The sequence below is a fragment of the Monodelphis domestica genome, chromosome 3 (assembly GCF_027887165.1).
Source record: "Monodelphis domestica isolate mMonDom1 chromosome 3, mMonDom1.pri, whole genome shotgun sequence".
In the NCBI taxonomy this organism is placed as follows: Eukaryota; Metazoa; Chordata; class Mammalia; order Didelphimorphia; family Didelphidae; genus Monodelphis; species Monodelphis domestica.
This window is the reverse complement of record NC_077229.1, coordinates 454023975-454047826: the sequence shown is the minus strand read 5'-3', so window position 1 is coordinate 454047826 and position 23852 is coordinate 454023975. Positions and strand designations below refer to the sequence as shown.

The window sequence follows — 23852 nt, the reverse complement described above, 5'->3', positions numbered from 1 at the left end:
TCTAACTGAGAGGTCTAACTGCACTATAAAGGCTATTGACTGAGTGAGTGGGACATATGTAAGGGACACAGGATAAAAGGAAAAAATTGGACAACTTCTTTTCCCTCATATACTGAGAAACTATCTGCCTCAGTCTAGACTATCTGAAGATAAGCAGTACTAATTCCAGTATTCTTAGCCTTTTTCATAATAAAAATGGCTATGGATAAGTGTTATTGTTTTTTATTAACTTTGGTTCTGATTGTATCTTAATCACAGTAAAACATAGAAACAAAAAAATTATATAAAACAATTAAAAGTGCAATCATTAATAAAATTCTTGAAGAATAAAGAGTTATCCACTTTTAATAGCTTTTATCAAACTTTCAGACAATCTCCTTTTAATGGAACAGTCACAATAGAAATTACTCGGTGGGTTACAGGTTCTATTGGTAATGGAAAACAACGCATTTAATTTCAGTAAAATGCAAAAAAGGAGACTAACATCACCTTAGCACAAAGAATGAGCAACTTATTTTAAAATTTTGAGAAATATAAGGTGCTACACTGACATTAATCTTCTAACCAAGATTGAATAGTAATGTGACTGATTAAACATATTCAATACTATCAGAGAGAAAAGCTTACTGATGATTCAAAGTCAAGTTTTGTGGTCTCATGTAGTAAAACAAAAATTTACTTGTCAGCTTATTTTCTAATTTCATTGTACCATTATGAATAAATGAATGAATGGAAGACATTTATTAAGTGTTTGCTATGTGCAGAACACTGTGTTCATCACTAATAACACTTCCACTTATGCGTGCATACATATGCAAACATTGCACATTCACCATCCCTGTAACTTCCATGACCAAAGTAGCCCTCCCAGCACATCATTCTCCACTTGTTTCATTTTTCCCCCATCAGAATATAAGTATATTAATAGTTCTCTTATTCAGAGAAATCATGGAAATGGGTGAATGGAGGGGAAGCAAGTCACAGAAAATTGACTGCTAAATTAAAATAAATGTAGGGTCAATTGTATCACTGTTCCAGAGATAGAGGTGAAAAGAATGGGGATAGGAAAAGGACATAACCAGGAAGGGGAATGCCATGAAGATGGTTTAGTAGCAGCTTGAGAGGGCTAGATTAGGCTAAATACAGAACTATTTTCCCAGTTAGAAGTTCCATATTGGAGATGGAGCACTGTGGAAGGATGGGTAGGTTTGGTGTCTTATCTACTGAAGATTCAAGCCTTGGACTCTTCTAGAACTCTTACTCCAACATGTCTTTTGTTTAACCTTGGTCAAAATTTTTATGTTCTATTTTACCATGTGCTACTCCTCATCTCAGTATCTTGATAACACAAAGGCAAAAAAAAATTAAGGAAAAAGTCTTTTAAATTTTTAATAAGTTATTTACTGAGTAGGAGATCTAAAACCATAGCTTCTGGAAGAACCACTTGTTTTTTGCTTGTCTTGTACCTCTCCTCAAACTTGATTTTGGCCAACCTCCTAGCCTAATATTTTATTACAGGATCATGGATCACATCCTTGTTGACAACTGTTTTGTCCAAAAGGATATTCACAGGGCACTTGGTAAGAATGAGGTGGTTATAGTTACAAACTTTCACAAAGGATGTTTTATTTAATCTCTTGACAATTTTATTTTAGCCCATTGCTGAGGTCATTGTTCAAGGGTATCAGTGGATAGCACAAAATTATCAACCTGCCACCTGTGCAGAGCTGTGAGTCTTGTCAGAGGTCCTGTCATCAATGTTCTTCACAATGACAGCTTTGTACTTGAAGTATGGCCTGATTGGGACCAACACTACCTTCCCAGGTTTCATGAACTGGCCCATTTCATGGTCTGGAACCCAGGACTCACCGACACCAAGTCTTATTTTTGATAACACTTGACTCCACTAAACCCCTTGACCAGTCTCTGCTATGGCATTGCTCTATGTTTCATTCAAAGTTTCAGTGGCTTAATCTTTTCTGTCTGATTATTATTATTAATTTTTAATCCTCCTACATTGTTATTTTATTATTAATATGATATGATAATGATGATAAAGAGTGGCTAAGACTTAACATTTCCTACTTATAATAACACATTTATGTAGCACTTAAAGATTAATAAACCACCTTTTCTCCTTGCTTCCCTCTGAATAAAAAGTAGATTAAACTTTGGTTTTCTCTACTTTACAGCAGAGAAAATTGAGACTTAGCCTGGTTAATTGAAATATCATTTGATCCCAAGTTACTTTACTGAAGATCCACCAAAGCATCTTTGCTTTGTCCCAAACATATCAAATAATACTGAAACTGCTCACTCTGAAGCCATTTGGAATTTCTCAACTATCTTGGGTCTCATATGTTGGAAAATACTCACAATTTCTTTTTCACACTTTTCTCTTGACCTTTTTTGACTGCCTGGACAAATTTCTCACAATGACTGCTATGTGACAAGGATATTGTTCAAGTCATTTGCCAGCAACCTTACCTCTGATCGTTTGAAAGACTACTTTTAGTTCTTCTAATCCAATTAGATACACAGATTAGATCAAATTCCAAATCAATATTTAATAAATAATGCAAAATAAAGTGAGATAGATAGCAATTTCTATTTTTCACCCTCCTTTTGATTCAGTCAAAACATGTCTCTGATGAATACCATTTATAAACCAAAATGATATAATAAGGCATAATCAACATACATTGGAATTAAATGGGACAATAGAAAAAAATAATTATAGAGTTCAACATTAAGTGGGTTTCATATGTACTTTCAGTCCTTAAGTAGTTCAAATCCAACTGACCTTAGCACCAAGTTGTCAATAATTATCTAAATTAGAAGGTCTTCTAGTCCAAGCCCCTAATTTTGTAGAGAAGAAAACAGAATTATAGAGGTTAAAAAGCATACTTAAAGGAATACAGCAGGAAGAGTAAGTCAGATATTCTGATCAAATGATTTTTCCATTGCTACACCCAAATGCCTGCCTTTCTGTTTTTATTGGATCTATATACATGAAATTCTCTTTGGCATTGGGTCACATGTGTGATTTTACCAATTTAAGTAGATTTATACTTGATTTTATTATTACGTGGATTTATATTCTCTAATTTACTCTCTGAAACCCTGAGTGTCACATTTCTATTCATCTGTTAAAGTCCAGTTAACATGTCATCACTTTCAAGACATCTTCCCAGCTTTCTCCTGGTTTGGACTTTACAAAGTACTTTCCTTGTCTCTTTCTGTTGTTATAATGTATAGGATGAAGTCGTGCTATATTTATCATCTTCCTCATAACTATTTAAGCTCCTTGAGGGCAAGGACATTTATATTTTTGTCTTTCCTTAGCTTTTCAGTGCTTACCACACAGTGTGATACATAGAATGTATTTAAAGGTGTGACTGCATACATGTACATATATATCATGTTATGCTAAAGTTAGTTATGTTGGAGTAGCTTTCTTGCCACATTCTTAAAGAATTTTCTAGATCACTTATATATCTTCTAATATCTCAGAATAATGAACATATGGAATACATAAATACAAAATTATGTTTGTCCAAGATCTCTTATAAGAATAACAGCTGAATCAGGTTAATTCAATTAAAAAACATTTATTAAATTGTCATTTTGTACCAAATGTTATTCCAGCTGCTCCTGAAGACACAACATTTGTATATGGGCCATGTATTTGTGTAATTTACGGCCAAATAGAAAGTATGACCCCCCACAAATAGTCAATCAATAAATGGTTATTAAGTACTTCCCATGTTTTTTTTCAGATTTGGGGATAGAGTATATGAAAAAATAATGCCCTGTCTAATTATATGACATATAATTGGTAAACAAGACTAAAGCAGTTGTTTTTATGAAGAAAGATACAAAAATATACATTTATGTGCATATGTGTCTATGTATCATTGGCAGATTCTTTGTTAATAATAATAGTGATAAGAATGAGACTACCAAACCCTTTATAACATTTTGTTAATCCAAGAAAATAAAATATTATGCTCCACTACTATTTGGATGCTAAACTTTCAAATGGAACTTTTATTAGAGTTAATAAATAATTCCATTCAATTATTTAAAGGAATACCTCTACTTATCCAAAGAATCAGAATCAGGCTTCTAGTCCTATTAAATGACTTGAAAATTAGTGTTCAGTCAAAAACAAATGATTCCATGTGACCAAAAGTTGATACTTGAAACATTATTTCCTTTATTCTGTAAGGCTGTAAGTCTCTCATATGGGACTATGACCCCGATGTGCAATGTACAGACATAATCAGTAGGCAAATAGCCATGGGTTAGTCCAGGAGTGAAGACTGAGAAAAGCAGAGGATTTCCATTGCAGCAAGAATGAGAAGCAATAGGACATGAATTACATAGTGTAATTCTTTGCCAGTGTCAAGTAGCAAACAGAAAGTAGTTCAATTCATTTCATCACTTAATACTAGGCCAGAACTAGAAGTCATATGTTCAAGTTATAGAGGGAGATAGTGTGGCTTCATGCACAGACATATTAATAATTATAGTTATCCAAAGAAGTAACTGAAGTGTTTCATGAGTTGGTGGTTCTCAGTAAAGGTTATCTTGGGAAGGATGGGTGGTCATTATTCATGTAATTTATATTGTAGCAGGGGCTTTTGTTAGATTATGGAATAGGTTAGATGGTGATACAGTGTCCTGTACAATTTTATGACCTAAAATTGGTAAACAAAATTAAAGCAGTTGTTATTGGGAAGGAAGGCAGAAGGGAAGGAAGCAAGCAAGCAAGGAAGGAAGGAAGCGAGTGAAGGAGGGAGGGAGGAAGGAGGGAGGAAGGAAGGAAGGAAGGAAGGAAGGAAGGAAGGAAGGAAGGAAGGAAGGAAGGAAGGAAGGAAGGAAGGAAGGGAGGGAGGGAGGAAGGAAGAAAGGAAGGAAGGAAGGAAGGGAGGGAGGGAGGGAGGGAGGGAAGGAGAGAGGGAGGGAGGAAGGAAGGAAGGAAGGAAGGAAGGAAGGAAGGAAGGAAGGAAGGAAGGAAGAAAGGAAGGGAGGGAGGGAGGGAGGGAGGGAAGGAGAGAGGGAGGGAGGAAGGAAGGAAGGAAGGAAGGAAGGAAGGAAGGAAGGAAGGAAGGAAGGAAGGAAGGAAGGAAGGAAGGAAAGAAGGAAGGAAGAAAGGAAGGGAGGGAGGGAGGGAGGGAGGGAAGGAGAGAGGGAGGGAGGAAGGAAGGAAGGAAGGAAGGAAGGAAGGAAGGAAGGAAGGAAGGGAGGGAGGAAAGAAGGGAGGAAAGTGCAGAGGGAAAGAGAGAGAAAAGAAGAATTTAAGTCTCTACTCTGTGTCCAGCACAAGAAGAAAAATTACTTGCCAAGTTTAATAAGTGTGTGTGTGTGTATATATATATATATATAATTAAATAGAAATAATAAATCTTTCTTTGTTATAATCATATTTAAATAACTTCTATATTTTCCATAACTTTGTAAATACTATTTTTTCTCTTAGTTTCACAACCAAGTGATAATTCATGCTACTGGCAATCAGAAAATTGAAACATGCATGATTACTTGTTCACTACAGAATATATCAATCAAGTTAATACTGCTTAATTTCTTAGCTTAGTTTTAAAATCATAGGGAGTTCTCTATATGGTGTCTAAGACAATTTTGGGCAAAGTAAAACATACTTTTGGTTATCAGTAAGTACTTATAAGCATGCCAAACACAGGTTTCTCTAAAATCACTCAGATGTGTGTTTTGTTTTTCCCTTTTCATCTAAATACTTATGGATATGAAGGCCTATACTTAATCAACAAAAGTTTATTTTGTTTTATTTTCTATTTTCAAATCTTTTCATACTAATCATTTGACCCATCTTACTGAGGATTCCCCAAATTTAAATCAGACTCAAGACATTTTGATACCCTTTACTTTGATTTGCTTCTCATGTAGTCTGGTACTTTATTTCTTCACAAAATCAAAGACATTTAGCACAGTGATAAACTTTAGGAATTATCTAATCCAATTCTCTTATTTTTAGAGGCAAGGGAGAGTGACAATGATTATGGTAAAGTAATTTCTTGAAGTTCACAAATGAAGTTAATGGTATAGGTGAGAAGAGACTATGGGTCTCCCAAAGCTTAATCTCTGTTGTTTAACCACCTTCACCAAAACCACTATTTAACTTCATTGATAACATATTTCTGAAATGATTGTAATTAGTGAGAAGTTGGATTTATCTTTAAATATTTTGGAAATCAATTTTTAAACCTTGCTCCAAAGAAAAGCAATACACATGCTCAGCCAATCCAATCTAATCTAGATTACATTAATTAAGTCCATGAATATGTTCTAGGTTTTGGATTTACCAAGGGAGAAAAAAAAATCAATTTGGGCTTTCAAGGAGTCATTGAGGATAGGAATGATAGGTTATCAAAAGTTTGGGAAATCAAAGAAATAATTCCTGTAGGGAGTAACAATTAGGGCTACACTTTAAAGAAGCTCAGAATTGTAAGATCCAAGGAATGTACAATGACTTATGCAAAGTTGTAAATGGGAGGTGGAATCCTGAATTTGAGGGAGTAATATATCATCTAGTTTGGTTAGAATAGAGAATGCATGAATAAGGCAATGCTCAATAAGTCCAGAAAAGCAGGATAAGAGCAATAATGTGGACAACTTTAAATGTCACTGCTTAGGAATGCCTTTGTTTCCAAGCCAGTTATTTAATTTTTAAATTCACTAAATTCAGCACACATTTATTAAGTGCCTATGATGTGCAAAAGGATAAGGCATTGTGCCCCAAATCGAGGAAAATAAAATTTTAACATGTCTGGACCTGCCCTCTACAGATTTTATGGTCCTCTTAGGAAGATGTTGGCAAAGCATAATCACATATAAATAATAGCCAAGATAATGCTTGATCCATGCAAAGATCTTTAGAAAGATGTTAAAGAAGACAGAGCCTTTTGAATTGAGAATTAGGAAATCCTTCATGCAGGAAATAAGAACTTAGCTGAGTTTTGGGAAAAAATTGATTTTTGCACTGAGATTTCTACACATGAGATATACCCTGCACAAATACAAAGAGGCAGAAAATTGCATATCAAGTTAATGAATAAACGACTGCTCTACAGACAGTCCATGAAGAGATATAATATAATATGAGACTAGAAAGATGGATTACAGTGAAATTTTCAAGGAGAGCCAGGCTAAAGATTCTGCTATTTATCCCATGGGCAATGACCCAACATATTTTGTTTGATATGATAAAAGTGAGAAGTGATATGATTAAACCTGAACGTTAGTAAAAAATACTTTGGCAACTATAGTTTGCTTGGAATTAAGAGGTGGAAACATGTCAAGAAAGGCCAGTTAGTTATAAGTAATGAAGGACTGATACTATGTCAGTGGACATGGAAAGATAGAATACATGAAACATATGCTATGAAGGCAAAATTGACAACATTTAGGCATTTGTATTATATTGAAATGAAGGAAAGAGGAAAGTTAAATATGGCTAGGGTAATTGGAAAGTAGATGGGAAAAGCAGATTTCCATGCGAAGATAATGATTTCCATCTGGGACATTCCACGTTTGAGAAAAGAGAAGGAAGAATTAAAGGAGAATAGAAAGGAAAAATCTGATACAGGGCAGAGTCTTGATGAAAATTCATACATATCACACAAGTTCTTTTTTTAAATAAATTATATTACTATATTTACCTTTTATAACACTTACTTTTCACAATTTACCAAGATTTTTTTGTAGGGAGTTATCCCTTTAACAAAGGAGAAGAAAAAAGAAGGAAAAATATTTTTACGAAAGTTACTAAGACATTTTAAAGTTTGTCTTTTTTTTTTTTTTGCACACTTATTCTTCCCACCTTTCCTAAAAAAAGTGGTGGGGGAAGTTGCCTTTTCATATCTCTTTCTTAGGACCAGCTTTGGTCATTTTAATGTCATAGCATTTAGTTTCATTTGTTTTATTTTTGTTGTTCTTTCTATTTGTGTTGCTGTGGGCATTTATTTGCATATTTGTATTTCTGTTTCCTTCACTTTGAATCAGTTTTTATATTTCTTCCTCTATTTCTCTATATGTCATGTTATTTCCTATCTCACTCAAGCAATACATGTTCATTAATCACTTACTCAATACCTGATACTGCACTATGTGCTAAGGATATAAATAGGAGAAAAAAAATAGAATGACATCCCCTGTCCTCAAGGAACTTATAAACCATTAGAAGAATGTAAAACACAAAAAAGAAGCTGAAAAGTCTGGCAATGGAGTCTAGGAGGGAGATATCATAATGACAAATGAGATGCCTGAACTGAAGTCTCAAATAGACATTTGGAGTTCATGGTTGCATTCTTCAATAAGAGAGATAGGGAGTCATAATAAGGTAGAATAATATAACTAATGAAATCTTACATGATGTTGAGGTAATCCCAATAATGAACATGTTGGGGCAGCGTAGAGAATTCATTCTAAGGAGTCCTAAGGTAGTAGATAGTCAGGTGAAAACTTAGTAATATTCCCTCAAATTCATGTACCTCACTAATTTATCTGTTTTCAAAGTCATGGACATATATTTTTGTTTCCAATTCTGTGTCACTCTAAAAAATCCCATTATAATTTTTTTCCATATTTGTGACATTCTTTTAATCACTAACTTCCACTCCCTGCCTGGTATTAGGTTCTTTGGGTCAAAGGGTATAGATGATTTATTCACTTTTTTTGCAAAACTCCAAATTGCTTTCCACAGTGGTTGGGCCAATTAATAGCCCTTCCATTAGCATATTAGATTGTTCCTCTTTCCACATCTAGTATTGAATACTACTGTTTTTTGTTATCTTTACCAATCTTGCTAATTTTCTCAATTTGAGATAAAAACTGAATGTTTTTGTTTTTAGATTTACATTTCTATTCTTAATGAACTGAAGCAATCTTTATTATAGGTATAATTGGTTGCAATTCTCCTTTTGAGAAATGTTTCTTCATATCCTTTGACATCTTATCTACTAAGGATTGGTTTTATAAATTTCTAGTTGTTACCCATATAAGATGACTATCAGACTCCTGTCAGGGAAATATCATATATTTTTCCCCAACTGACCACATCATTTCTCATCCTAAATGCATTTTGTGCGTAGGGAAAAATATGGAATCAAAATGACCTGATTTGTCTTCTGTGATTGACTATATTCATTGTCTGTATAAGAATTTATCTTGTGCTTCCTTCTTAATAGGCTTTTATGTTTTTCTCCAGTATTAAAGAAAAATCCAATTTAACAATCTGTAGAAATTAGAAACAAATGTAATTAAGTAATTTATTCAAGTCCACACTATGCCAATTTAGTTCACAGATTCCAAGCTTTCATTTCCATTTGTTGGTTCATATAAAGTTGAATACTTTTTCCATATGATCTCAGATCATAAAATATCTTACTTATAACACCATTAAGTAAGTTACTTAATTGTTCTGTGCTTCAGTTCTCATCTGTAAAATAAGATACATGCTTTTTTTTTTACAACTTCAAAGGTGCCTTTCAGCTCTAAATCTAACATAAATTAGAAATTCCCTTTACAATATGTATACAGAAATACTCTAAGATTCAATGATTTTCATAATATCATTAACTGAAATTCATGAAATACTTTGGGTTATGGTGCTCTTTACACATATTCTTATTTAAGTCTCAAAAGAAGGAAGAAGATATTTAGATAATAATTTCTATCTTGTACACATAAAAGAATCAAAGTTCAATGTGATTAAATCACTTTCTCATTATCATATTGCTAGGGTCAAAGGCATGATTTGAACCTGGTATCTCTTAACTCCATGTCTCGATTTACAAAGTAGGGGGATGACAAATTCATTTTATCTTTACCATTGAAGTCCATAACCTATGGAGTCATATCAATATATACCTATATCAGATATTTGTTGACAAAAATATGAATAAAATGAGATATATTAAATTCAACTCATGACAACAAACATTTATTCAATGTTCCAAGTGATTATTTTAGGCATTGGGTAAACAAAGATGAAACAAAATACAATCCAGTCAAAAAGTTTTGCTTTTAATGTACTAAAAGCTGAAAATACAAAATTAAGAGCAAAACAAATGGATGGTTTCTTCCCTCAAGGGCTTACATTTTAATGTAGAGAAACAATAAATAAAAGGGTATTGAATGGGGGGAATTTGTGAGGGTGGGGGGATCCATACAATTACCCTCATAGGAGCATGAAGAAGTCTAGAAGTTCTTAGCAAATACAGGAAAGAATTGAAAGAGTGAGCATAGATCTGGTCTAGGTACATCCTCAAATGGAATTTCAGAGGAATCCCCCAATTAAAGCATCGTAGTTCAGGGCTAGAGGGATCTTCTGAGGTGAGAGGACTGCTGGGCATAGAGAAAAATTCTGAGGATTTAAGAGCAGAACTAATAGAGGAATAATGGAGTGAGCATTCAGCCTGACTGGGCACTTCTTCAAGATACAGTCCCTGACTGTCGGTAACTTGTATTCAAGTAAGAGAAATAAATCAATGAAACAACTATGAGGATAGAGATGAATATTTTCAAATAAAACTCATGAATATGTAATCTATATAATGTATCTCATAGATCAAATATACATTTTATTCTATTATTCAAAATAAATCATCCCTTTCTTTACATTTGAAATACATCGCATTGTAGTTTTTAAAAAATCAGTAGACACAGCACTGAAGAATGGAGCATAAAATGTTGTGTTTTCATGAGTGACATATTAATCCATCATGATATGTAAATTTTCTCATGATGGGTATATTACAATTAGAAAATGACCATTAACATAGTTCTACTTTAATAAAGACCAGTTTTAACATAGGAATTGTCACTGTGTTAAATATAATATCTGAAAAACAAATCCCTTTCCTACTTCAGAGGGGAGAACATGAGGACTGACAGAAGAGTAGCATTCATCTTAATTTGTAATGTTACGATAGTAACAGAATAGTTTAAAAAAGAAAAAAAAACTTGCCAAGTGACTAGGCTCTGTGAAAGAAAGCCTTATCACCAGGTAACAGAGAATATGACTCAGGCAGAAGAAGTGGCCCTGGACAATTCACTTGCTTGTTTCCTTGATTCTAATGCTACATTTCAGGGCATTCTATAAACTTTCATTTTAAGCCTGTCTTCAGGCTTTCAAAACCAGACTGTGTTCACAGATAAAACATTTGCAGTAAGCAAGTGTTTGATAACTGTTGTTGTGCTACAGTCATTGGGCTGAAGCCAAGCTCTAATTACTATCACTTCCTCAGTGACAGATTGGACATCCTCTGATCTATGAATTTGCACTGTAATTTACCTATAAATGTCCCCCTGGCTTGCATTATGGATTAGGCTTCTACCATTTTGGGGGAATTAGTATATAGAGGAAACTCTGGCTGGGTAAGGCATTTTTCCCCTCCCTGGCAGTATTAAATCATCTCTAAAGAAACTAAGTTATCCAAGGAACATTGCTAAAATGACAACTATGTTGCTTTATATCTGTATGTACTAATTCTATAATTATAAAATGGTACCTTGTAGTAAAATTAATTCTAAGAAACTGTAAAGACTCCATCTCATAGGCCCTAAATGTCCTATGGAATTACCGAACAAGTACCATTGGAGAGGAGACACTGTGATCTTTTTTGGCTGAGAAACTTCTGGTAATTACCATCCTCTCTCCAAAGTGACCTTTCTTATGCCAATTTCCTCATAAACAACAACAAAAAACCTTGTATTTAATATTTTTCTACTTTTATGTGAAGATAGCAGAAATTGCCTTTACTGGGAAGATAGAAGTGACTATCATATTTTTCTGAATAAAGGAAGTTTCCTAGGTTTTGATTAATTGGAAAACTGCTCCATGCAATTGAGGTTATAATCATATTTGCAGAAGGAACAAGGGACAGCTGTGAAAGGAGTACAAAAGTTGCATGGGAATAATAAGGGTCTTACCAGCTTTCAGGGCCACTGAAATTCATGTTACTTTTGTATATGGCTTTTGACTTACTCTTTGTTTTCAACTGTGTGACTCTAGATCTAATTTAGGTATTAAAGAAGAGTGATATGAATAGTCAAGACCATTTAACTTTTAACCTAATCATGTAGACATTGTGGAGGCAGCTTGGTTGACACAAGCCTTAAAATATGGTCTCATGACTATGCCCAAAAGGTGCTAAAAGACTGTCTGTCCAATCCAGCCATAGCACTGCTGGGCTTGTACCCCAAAGAGATAATAAGAAAAAAGACATGTACAAGAATATTCATAGCTGCGCTCTTTGTGGTGGCCAAACATTGGAAAATGAGGGGATGCCCTCCAATTGGGGAATGGCCGAACAAATTGTGGTATATGTTGGTGATGGAATATTGTTGTGCTCAAAGAAACAATAAACTGGAGGAATTCCATGGGAACTTGTAATGACCTCCAGGAATTGATGCAGAGTGAGAGGAGCACAACCAGGAAAACATTGTACACAGAGACTGATACATTGTGGTACAATCAAATGTAATGGACTTCTCCATTAGTGGCAATGCAGTGATCCTGAACACCCTGGAGGGATCTATGAGAAAGAACACTATCCACACTCAGAGGAAACACTGTGGGAGTAGAAACACAAAAGAAAAACAACTACTTGATTACATGGGTTGAGGGGATATGGTTGGGGATGTAGACTCTAAATGATCATCCTAATGCAAACATCAACAGCATGGAAATAGGTTCTGATCAAGGACACATGTAATACCCAGTGGAATTATGGGTTGGCTGCAGGAAGGGCATGGGGAGGAGAGGGAGAAATAGAATATGATTTTTGTAATGAAGGAATAATGTTTGAAATTGACTAAATTAAAAAAAGAGAGAAGAGTGAGAATCTGGAAATGAAAATAACATAAAATTAGATTAAGAAAAAGAAAAAAAATGGTCTAATGTATGTGACCTTTGGTGAGCTACTTCAGAACTCTTCAGCCCTCTTCTAGAAGTTTAAAACTTTATGTTTTTCCTTTTCTTTTTCAATCAGGATAGCTTGTACATAGCAAACATTTTTACTGTGCCTCATTTACAAGAAATCATTACACTTTTCTCTATGTATATTCATAGAATGGCCTCACTTTTCTTGGAACATTTCTTCAACAAAGATCTCAAAATATGTCAATTTGATAGACATTTAATAAAGATTTTCTCTTTAATTGTGTTTAGTAAGTCAAGCTATGAAGCTATTTTCATTGCAACATGATGATTATATCCTGTAAATAAAACTGTGTTCTCAGAAAGGAAAAGTACTTTTAAGAATGTAGATATTTTTCATTCCCACCCCCCACCCCCCCATGGACAACATGAAATTTAATGTTATCTTCAAGTCCTATTTTTTCAGTTTTTTTTTAAACCTAGTTGTAATTTCCTTTTTTAACTTTAAGCACTGGATTCATCTCCACATTCAATAAACTTTAAGTGACTATAATGTGTAAGACTATTTTTGAGTAAATGCTGTAAAACCAAACATGTGTTAGCATTTCTAAAATATTAATTTATATAGTTCCTGAGTTTTCCATAAAATGCTACCATGTACTGCTACCCCAGAATCATGGATAACTATAGTGGAATGGGACATCTGTTGACTATCTAGTTTACTTCATTATCATTTTTTATTTTTATTTTTTATCTTTCATTTTTATTTATTTTTATTTAATTGATTAATTTAGAGAATTTTTCCAGGATTACAAAAATCATGTTATTCTTCCTCCCCTCCCCCAAACCCCTCCCATAGCCATCACAAAATTCCACTGGGTTTTACATGTGTCATTGATGAAGACCTATTCCCATATTATTGATCACTAGGGTGATCATTTAAGGTTTATAACCCCAATCATATTCCCATCAACCCATCTGATTAAGCAGTTTTTTTTTTCTGTGTTTCCACTCCCACAGATCTTCCTCTGAATGTGGATAATGTTCTTCCTCATAAGTCCTTCAGAATTGACTGGATCATTGTATTACTACTCTTAGAGAAGTCCATTACATTCAATTGTAGCACAGTGTACCTGTCTTTGTGTACAATGTTCTCCTGGTTCTGCTTCTTTCACTCTGCATCAATTCCTGGAGGTCATTACAAGTTCCCATGGAATTCCTCCAGTTTATTGTTTCTTTGAGCACAACAATATTCCATCACCAACATATACCACAATTTGTTCAGCCATTCCCCAATCAAAGGACATCTCCTCATTTTCTAATTTTTTTTGCCACCACAAAGAGCACGGCTATGACAAGTCTTGTACAAGTCTTTTTCCTTATTATCTCTTTAGGTTGCAAATCCAGAAGTGCTATGGCTGGATCAAAAGTTTGGCAGTGTTTTAGCACCCTTTAGGTGTAGTTCCAAATTGCCCTCCAAAATGTTTTTGGATCAATTCACAATTCCACCAACAATGCATTAATGTCTCAAATTTGCCACATCCCCCCAACATTTATTACTTTCCTTTGTTGTCATATTAGCCAATCTGCTAGGTGTAAAGTGGCACCTCAGAGTTATTTTGATTTTCATTTCTCTGATTATAAGAGATTTAGAACATTTTCCTTTGTTTATTGATAGTTTTGATTTCTTTATCTGAAAATTGCCTATTCATGTCACTTGCCCTTTTATCAATTAGGGAATGCCTTAATTTTTTGTACAATTGGTTTAGCTCTTTATAAATTTGAGTAATTAGACCTTTCTCAGAGGTTTTTGTTATGAAGATTTTTCCCCAGTTTGTTGCTTCCCTTTTTTTTTTTGGTTGAATTTTTAGTTTTGGTTGCATTGGTTTTGCTTATACAAAACCTTTTTAATTTAATATGATCAAAATTATTTATTTTACATTCTGAATTTTTTAAACTCTTGTTTGGTCTTAAAATCTTTCCTTGCCCAAAGATCTGACAAGTATACTATTCTGTATTTACCTAATTTACTTACAGTTTCCTTCTTTATATTCAAGGCATTCACCCATTCTGAGTTTATCTTGGTGTAGGGTGTTAGATGTTGATCTAAACCTAATATCTCCCAAACTGTTTTTCACTTTCCCTAGCAGTTTTTTCAAATAGTGGATTCTTGTCCCAAATGCTGGGATCTTTGGGCTTAGCATAAACGGTCTTGCTGAGGTCACTTAACCCAAGTCTATTCCACTGATCCTCCCTTCTGTCTCTTAGCCAGTACCATATTGTTTTGATGACCATTGCTTTACAGTATAGTTTGAGGTCTGGTGCTGCTAGACCACCTTCCTTCACATTTTTTTTCAATATTTCCCTTGATATTCTTGATTTTTTTATCTTCCAAATGAAGTTTGCAATTTTTTTATTTAATAAAAAGTATTTTGGTAGTCTGATAGATATAGCACTAAATAAGTAAATTAAATTAGGTAGGATTGTCATTTTTATTATGTTAGCTCATCCTACTCATGAGTAATTAACATTTTTTTCCAATTAGTTAGACCTAATTTTAATTGTGTGGATAGTGTTTTGTTATTGTGTTCAAATAGTTCCTGTGTTTGTCCTGATAGATAAATTCCTAAGTATTTTATATTGTCTAGGGTGGTTTTTAAATGGAACTTCTTTTTCTAATTCTTGCTGCAGAGATGTGTTAGAAATACGTAGAAATGCTGGTGACTTATGTGGGCTTATTTTGTAACTGCATCTTTGCTAAAGTTGTTGATTATTTTCAATAGCTTTTTGGTGGATTCTCTAGGATTCTTTAAGCAGACTGTCATTTCATCTGCAAAGACTGATAGCGTATTCTCCTCATTACCTATTTTAATACCTTCAATTACTTTTTCTTCTCTAATTGCTACTACTAGTGTTTCTAGTACAATGTTAAATAGTAGAGGTGATAATGGGCATTGTTGTTTCACTTCTGATCTTATTGAGAATGCTTGTAATTTATCCCCATTACAAATGGTCTCTACTCCATTATCTATAAAATGTTGGAGCACATGTCCTTTTGAGGTTGGTAATTTCTCTTCTGCCAAGATCCAATTTTTATAGAAGGTTTTTTAAACCTTATATCAAGCCTTAGTTTACTTCTCTGAAAATTCCATTCTTTGTTTCCCTGGCAAATATAATCTGCCTTCCATAGGAGAGTTTTTCATATTCATGAAGGAAACTATTATGTTCTAATTGAAGTCTCTTCTCCAATCCCTATTATCTTCAAAAGATCCTCATAAGACAAATTCTTAAGATACTTTACCAGAAAGTTCTGGGGCAGGGGATATGTTAGTGGACTTGAGGTATAGGATAGGTCAGAAGTTTGATTTACCAGGTAAAAAAAGCTCATGTTACTTTTAGCTATATTAATTGAGACATAGCTTCTACGATAAAGAAGGTTCAAATTCCGCAGTGACTAGCCCTAGTCAGAGCTTATCAGTGCTAAATTTTGTGAGTAAAGCAAATACAAATTAAAAGCAATAAATTTTTATTTTCATGATTAATGGAAATTTAGTCAAACTGGATTAATTCCTTAATGGACTTTAAAGTTAATTTGAACAATAGATAAATACATTCAATATTGAAAATGAAAGTGTTCCATAATACAAATATTATTTCTACTTATTTGATTAGATTCTTCTTCTAAATGTCTTGACTCATTTTTTAAATGTATATTTTAACTGAAATTAAAATAAAGGATTCGGAATATTGACATTAGAAGAGACATTTGAGAACATCTATCATAAATCCCTGTTTGTTGTTTTGATGAGAAAATTGATCATTAGAGAAAAGATGGAATGGAAAAAGGTCTTGCAGGACCAAGAATAGAATAGTAATACATTGAACATCTTCTCCCACTAAATGCAAGGCTCTATCTCAACTGCATCCATTCACTGATGAACAATCAGTATTACTCATAAAAATAGGTAAATACAAACTCTTTCAATCTTCTCAAATATCCATTAATTTATTGTATTATATTAAAACTAAATTCAAATAATCACAATAGAATAGATTGTGAGGTCAAATAAGGATAAAGTTATCATGTAAGGTAGAATGAGCAAAAGGATCACACTTGATTCCATAATGTAATTTATTTTGAGATTCTTTTATGCCTTAAAAAGTACTTCAGGGAGTTAGAGGAGTAAGACAGAAAGTAATACTGAAATAATGAAGAAAAGAGATGGAGAAATAGAAGGAGACACAAAGACAGACGGACCCAAGGTCAGAAAGGACAGGAACAAGCCAAATACAATTGTGGGATAGTGCCACCTAGTGTAACCAATTTTCAGGTTTAATATGATTAGAACAATTGAGTGTTGCTTAAAAGCCCAATATAAATAAATGACTATGTATGTACACTTGGCCTGTACATAGCACTTTGTATATCTCTTTGGGCTTATTATATTTTATCATGAACTATTTATTTTATTTGTTATTTTTGTACACTCACTACTCTGTAGCATTATATGCTTGGATAAGTGTTGTTTCATGCATTGAAAAATTATAAAATCTTTCAGAAGACATTGTATCAGGTAATAAATAAGGCATGAATTTTAAGGCCAGGCTGACTGCTGGGCTTGGATTCAGGAAGACCTGTATTCTAATACTGATTGTAACTCTGTAAACATTGTGCCTAAGACAAGTCTTCAGCACTGTTCTACTAAATCATAAGAGGTAGCTATAGTGCCCTAAATAGAAGTTAATCATATGAAATGAAAAATCCTTTCTGTGCTATGTAAATGAATAAATCAAATAATCAATTAGTTATTACAAAATTGTTTGTAGCTATATCCAGGAAAACATCAATGTTTATATTTTGGCATTCAAATATTTTCTCTTTATTATTATTATTATTAAATTATGGATGGAAACCATCAACAAATATAAACTTTACATTTACAAAGAACAGAAGAAGATTGGTAGACATCCAATCTGCTGTAAACTCTAACAAAGAATGGAAGTTTGAGAGAAAGAAGTCAGGGAAAGGATATTAGTGCCATTTGGATTGGAGATCCAAAACGTACAATTTTAAAATCTTGCTTTACTTCCTACTGATTGTAGACACCTGACTTCTTTCAACCTTTTTACACTAAAGTTAATCTCTATTACCTACTACTTTAAAATAGATATAGATATATATTATAGTGATACTATCATTTCCCAGCTCATTTATATACTCTGCTGAGCTACCTTCTTTTGTTTATTTTTATGTTTCTTTTATGTGATTTCTTTTTTTTTCTTTTTAATCTGGAATGTCACTAGCATAACCTTTCATATGCCCATAACTCTTTCCTCACAAAAAATACCTTCCTTTATAAAAAATAAACATATTCAAGAAAAATAACTCAACACATTGGCTGTATTGGAAAACGTATATCTCATGCTGCATCTCAAACCTATCTTTTTTTCTGTCCAGGGACAAGAAATATGATTTATAATTTTTAATCAGAATTTGGGAGTCATGATTCTTTATTACATTGATCATAGTTGTTAAGTCTTTCAAAGTTGTGCGAAATTTTAGATCTGTAGTCAATGAATCATTTGGGTTCCTGTTTCTGCTGATATTACTCTGTATTAATTTATACAAATCTTTAAAGATTTTGATGAATCTTTCTTTTTCATCTTTTCATTTTACTCAGTTGGACATCAAATTTAAAACTATATCAAATGATGATGATTATTCCCAAAGAAAAAATATAAAAGAGATACTTTCTTTAACAGTTTTTCCTTTATCACTCGTAAACAGTTTAAGGTAGTGAAATCATTACAATAGAAAAACTCAATACAGCATTATTTTGTAGGTGGTTGAGAGAAGAAGTGTTGCTGAATATGGGTATTAATTCAATTCTTTTGGTCCCCAGTCATTATTCCTGTTTCTTCTTCTATTCTTTCTCTTTAATGTGATTTACGCTTTAGTCACTACCTCTGTTCTACTCCTCTGGAATAATGTCTCTATTTTTTAAGCCCATATGGGTAGACCAATGGTAAGAAAAATGCAGAAGACTTATCTTTTATCACAGTAACAAACTTGCCCAACCAAACTATTAAACTTATTACTTAGCTGAATATTGTTACCTAATTTTTTCTCACCAACTTTAGCTATTGGTAAAATCATTTATTAGAATCAGAAATCAGGAAAGCAAAAAGCAAATATATAAAGGGAAAGGAAAACCTAACATGTGACTAACTGGTCAGAAGAAAGAAGGATGACTTTTATAGATCTACTGCTAGTTAGGAGAAGGAAAGAAGAAAAGGAGATCATTTATAAAAGAATAAACAGAAGAAACATCAACTCAGCTATCAGAATAAAGACATTTCATATATAACTCTGTAGCTGCATTTATATCAGTGGCTTTTGAGGGTACTGGGAAGTACTAGAAGTAGAAAAGAGCAACATTCTGGAAAATTCAGTAGAAATCTCTTCAAGTGAGCCAGCTTGGTGACATAGTGAATAGTGCCCTAAGCCTGGAAGTAGGAAAACCAAAGTTCAGATATAGCTAAAAACACTTTCTAGTTGTGTCACATTGGTCAGTTTCAGCTTGCCTTGGTTTCCTCAACTCTAAAATGCAGATATTGGCAGCAACTACCTAGCAGGTTTGTTGTAACAATCAAATGAGATAATAGCCATTGCTATATAATTATTTATACCATCTCCTTCCCCTTTCCCTAAGCCAGTTCTCTCTAAAGACCCTGAGAGGGTCTCACAATAACTGTACAGTAACTGAGATTTATCATTGTTATTCAAGAAAGTGTAAATAATGCTCAATATAATTTATTTATTAAGGAAGAGAAAGGGACAATTCATAGTAGAAAGTTTTCAAATTATGCCAATTCCAGCTGTTTAGTGCCTTAAAGCATACCTAATACTAATTATAAGATGGATTTGTGAAATTATATTTGTTATTTATCTAAATTTGAAGGTCAAGTTATTTCAGGGACAAGTGATATGAAGTGAAGATGAAAAGGGCTGAGTATAATCTTTGACCAGCACAGAGAAGGTGTCACTACTGTCTGTATTTACCTTTCTATTGTGAACTCCATCAAAGAATGGAGGTCAGAGGAAAAGTGGGCCAAAGTAGAGGTTGGTAGTGCCATTGAGATTGGAGAGCTACCAGATGACTTTAATATCTGTTGAAGTTTCTTAATGTTTATAGACTCCTGACTTTATCTAATACTTTAACCCTTTTTTAAAATTACTGATGTCTTAATTGACATAAGAGTGACATGTTTAAAAATTATTCATTTAATTAATTAATTTAGAATATTTTTCCAATCGTTACATGATTTGTATTATTTCCCTCCTCCCTCCCATAGCCAAAGACCAATTTAACTGGGTTTTACATGTATCATTGATCAAGACCTATTTCCATATTATTAATATTTTCATTAAAGTGATCATTTAGAGTCTACATCCCCAATCATATCCCCATTGAAGCATGTGGTTAAGGAAATGATTTTTTCCTGTGTTTCTGCTCCCACAGTTCTTTCTATGCATGTGGGTAGTGTTCTTTCTCATAAGTCCCTCAGAATTGTTCTGGATTATTACATTGCTGCTAGTAGAGAAGTCCATTACATTCAATTGTGCCACACTGTATCAGTATCTGTGTAGAGTGTTCTTCTGATTCTGCTCCTTTTGCTCTGCATTAATTCCTAGAGGTCGTTCCAGTTCCCATGGAATTTCTCCACTTTATTATTCCTTTGAGCACAATAGTATTCCATCACCAACATATATCACAATTTATTCAGTCATTCCCCAATCAAAAAGCAAACCCCCACTTTCCAATTTTTGCCACCACAAAGAATGTGGTTATCAATAGTTTTGTGCAAGTTTGTTTTTCCTTATTATCTTTTTGGGGTACAGGCACAGCAGTAGTATGACTGGGTGGAAGGAAAGGCAGTCATTTAAAGCCTTTGGTCATAGTTCCAAATTGCCTTCCAGAATGGTTGGATCAATTCACAACTCTACCAAAAATGCATTAGTGTTGCAATTTTGCCAAATCCTTTCCAACATTTATTACTTTCCTTTGTTGTTATATTAGTCAACCTCCTAGCTGTGAGGTAGTACCTAAGAAATTGTTTTGATTTGCAGTTTTCTTATTATAAGAGATTTAGAACACTTTTCCATGTGCTTATTGTAGTTTTGATTTCTTTATCTGAAAACTGTCTATTCATGTTGCTTACCTATTTTTCAATGGGGGAATGACTTGATTTTTTGTACAATTGATTTTGTTCCTTATATATTTGAGAAATTAGATCTTTGTCAGAGGTTTTTGTTATAAAGATATTTCCCCATTTTTTGCTTCCCTTCTAATTTTGGATGCATTGGTTTTGTTTGTACAAAATCTTCTTAATTTAATGTAATAAAAATTATTCATTTTACATTTTGTGATATTCTCTATTTCTAGCTTGGTCTTAAAATCTTTTCTTTCCCATCTATCTGACAGGTATACTATTTTGTGTTCCCCTAATTTACTTATAGTTTCTTTCTTTATATTTGTCATTTACCAATCCTTAATTTGTCTTGGTATCAGGTTTAAGATGTTGATCTAGACCTAATCTCTCCCATACAGTTTTCAATTTTTCCAGCAGTTTTTGCCAAATAGTGGATTCTTGTCCAAAAAGCTGGCATCTTTGGCTTTATCATATAATATCTTGATGAGGACATTTGCCCCAAGTCTATTCCATTGATCCTCCCTTCTGTCTCTAGGCCCCCATCCTTCACATTTTAAAAAATTATTTCATCCTATATTCTTGGTCTTTTGTTCTTTCAAACTACTTTGGTTAAAAACTTTTTTCTAATTTAATAAAATAGCTTCTTAATAGTTTGATAGGTATGGCATAGAATAAGTAAATTAATTTGGGTAGAATTGTCATTTTTATTATGTTAGCTCATCCGACCCATGAGCAATTAATGTTTTTTTTCCAGTTATTTAGATCTAGTTTTAATTGTGTGGAAACTATTTTGTAATTATGTTCATATAATTCCTGTGTTTGACTGAGCAATCAGATTCCTAAATATTTTATGTTATCTACTGTGATTTTAAATATACTTTCTATTTTTAATTCTTGCTGCTGAGTTACTGTGTTGGAAATATGTAGAAATGCTGATGATATATGTAGGTTTATTTTGTATCCTGCAACTTTTCTAAAGTTGTTGATTATTTCCACTAGGTTTTTAGTGTTTTTTATTTTATATAATTTTATGTATTTTATTATTTATTTCATTTTATATTTATTATATATATCATTAAATTGTTATATTATTTTATTATTTAATAATTTATTTTTGTTAAATTAAGAATTTATAATTTAATAATTATTATTCAATTAAAATATTTTTATTTTTATATATATTTTAATACCTTCAATTTCTTTTTCTTCTCTAATTGTGCTAATTGTTAGTGTTTCTAGTACAATGTTAAATAATAGAGATGATAATGGGCTTCCTTGCTTCACTCCTGATCTTATTGTGAAGGCTTCTAGTTTATCCCCATTGCAAATGATGCTTGCTGATAGTTTTAAATATATGTTGTTTGTTATTTTTGGAAAGCCCCTTCTATTGCTAATACTTTCTAGTGTTTACAATAGGAATGAGTGTTCTATTTTTTCAAAAGGCTTTTTCTGCATCTATTGAGATAATCATTTGATTTTTGTTGTTTTGGTTGTTGATATGGTCAAATATGCGAATAATTTCCATAATATTAAACCATCCTTTCTTTCCTGGTATAAACCCCACATGATCATAATGAATTATCCTCATGATCTCTTGCTAGAGTCTTTTTAGTAATATTGATAAGATTTTTGCATCTATGTTCATTAAGGAGATTGGTCTGTAGTTTTTTTTCTTCTTCTTTTATTTATTTATTTATTTGTTTGTTTGTTTTTTTGGTCTGCAGGGCTTTGGAATCAGTACCATATTTGTGTCATGAAAGGAATTTGGTAGAACTCCTTATTTGCTTATTTTGTCAAATAGTTTGTACAATATTGGGATTAGTTGTTCTTTAAATATTTGATAGAATTTGCTAGTAAAGCCATCTGGCCCTGGGGATTTTTTCTTAGGGCTCACTTTGATGTCTTGTTCAATTTCTATTTCTGATATTAGATTATATAAATATTCCATTTCCTCTTCTGTTAATCTAGGCAGTTTATATTTTTGTAAATATTTATCCATATCACCTAGATTGCCATATTTGTTGCCATATAATTGGGCAAAATAGTTATTAATAATTACCTTAATTTCCTCTTTATTAGAGGTGAGGTTTCCCTTTTAGTCTTTGATACTGATAATTTGGATTTTTTCCTTCCTATTTTTATTAGATTAATCAGTACTTTATCTATTTTATTTGTTTTTTCAAAGTGTCCAGCTCCTTGTCTTATTTATTTACTCAATTATTCTTTTACTTTTAATTTTATAAATTTCTCCTTTAATTTTCAGGATTTACAATTTAGTTTTTATCTGGGGATTTTTAATTTGTTCTTTTTCAAAAATTTTAAGTTGTAAGCCCAATTAATTGATCTCTGCCCTTTCTGATTTGATAATATATGCAGTCAGGAATATAAATTTTCCCCTGAGTACTACTTTGACTGCATCACATCGATTTTGATATGATGTCTCCTCATTTTCATTCTCTTCATTGAACTTATTCATTGTTTCTATGATTTGTTCTTTAACCAACCAGTTTTGTAGAAGCATATTATTTAATTTCAATGATTTTTATTTGCCACTCCATGTGTCCCTACTTATTATTATTTTCATTTCATTATAATCTGAAAAGGTTGCATTTATTATTTCTGCTTTTTTGCATTTATTGCCAATGTTTTTTATGCCCTCGTACATGGTCAATCTTTGTGAATGTATTATGTGCTGCTGAAAAGAAGGTATATT

General features: G+C 32.8%; 1 protein-coding gene and 1 pseudogene across 1 annotated transcript in view; one reads left to right on the top strand and one right to left on the bottom strand.

The window, feature by feature from the left end:
* Window positions 1-23852, top strand: part of HCN1 (hyperpolarization activated cyclic nucleotide gated potassium channel 1) — a 609900-nt gene that overhangs the window by 441259 nt on the left and 144789 nt on the right. The gene's annotated exons all lie outside the window — the stretch shown is intronic.
* Window positions 1417-1863, bottom strand: LOC103104977 (60S ribosomal protein L27-like; annotated as a pseudogene).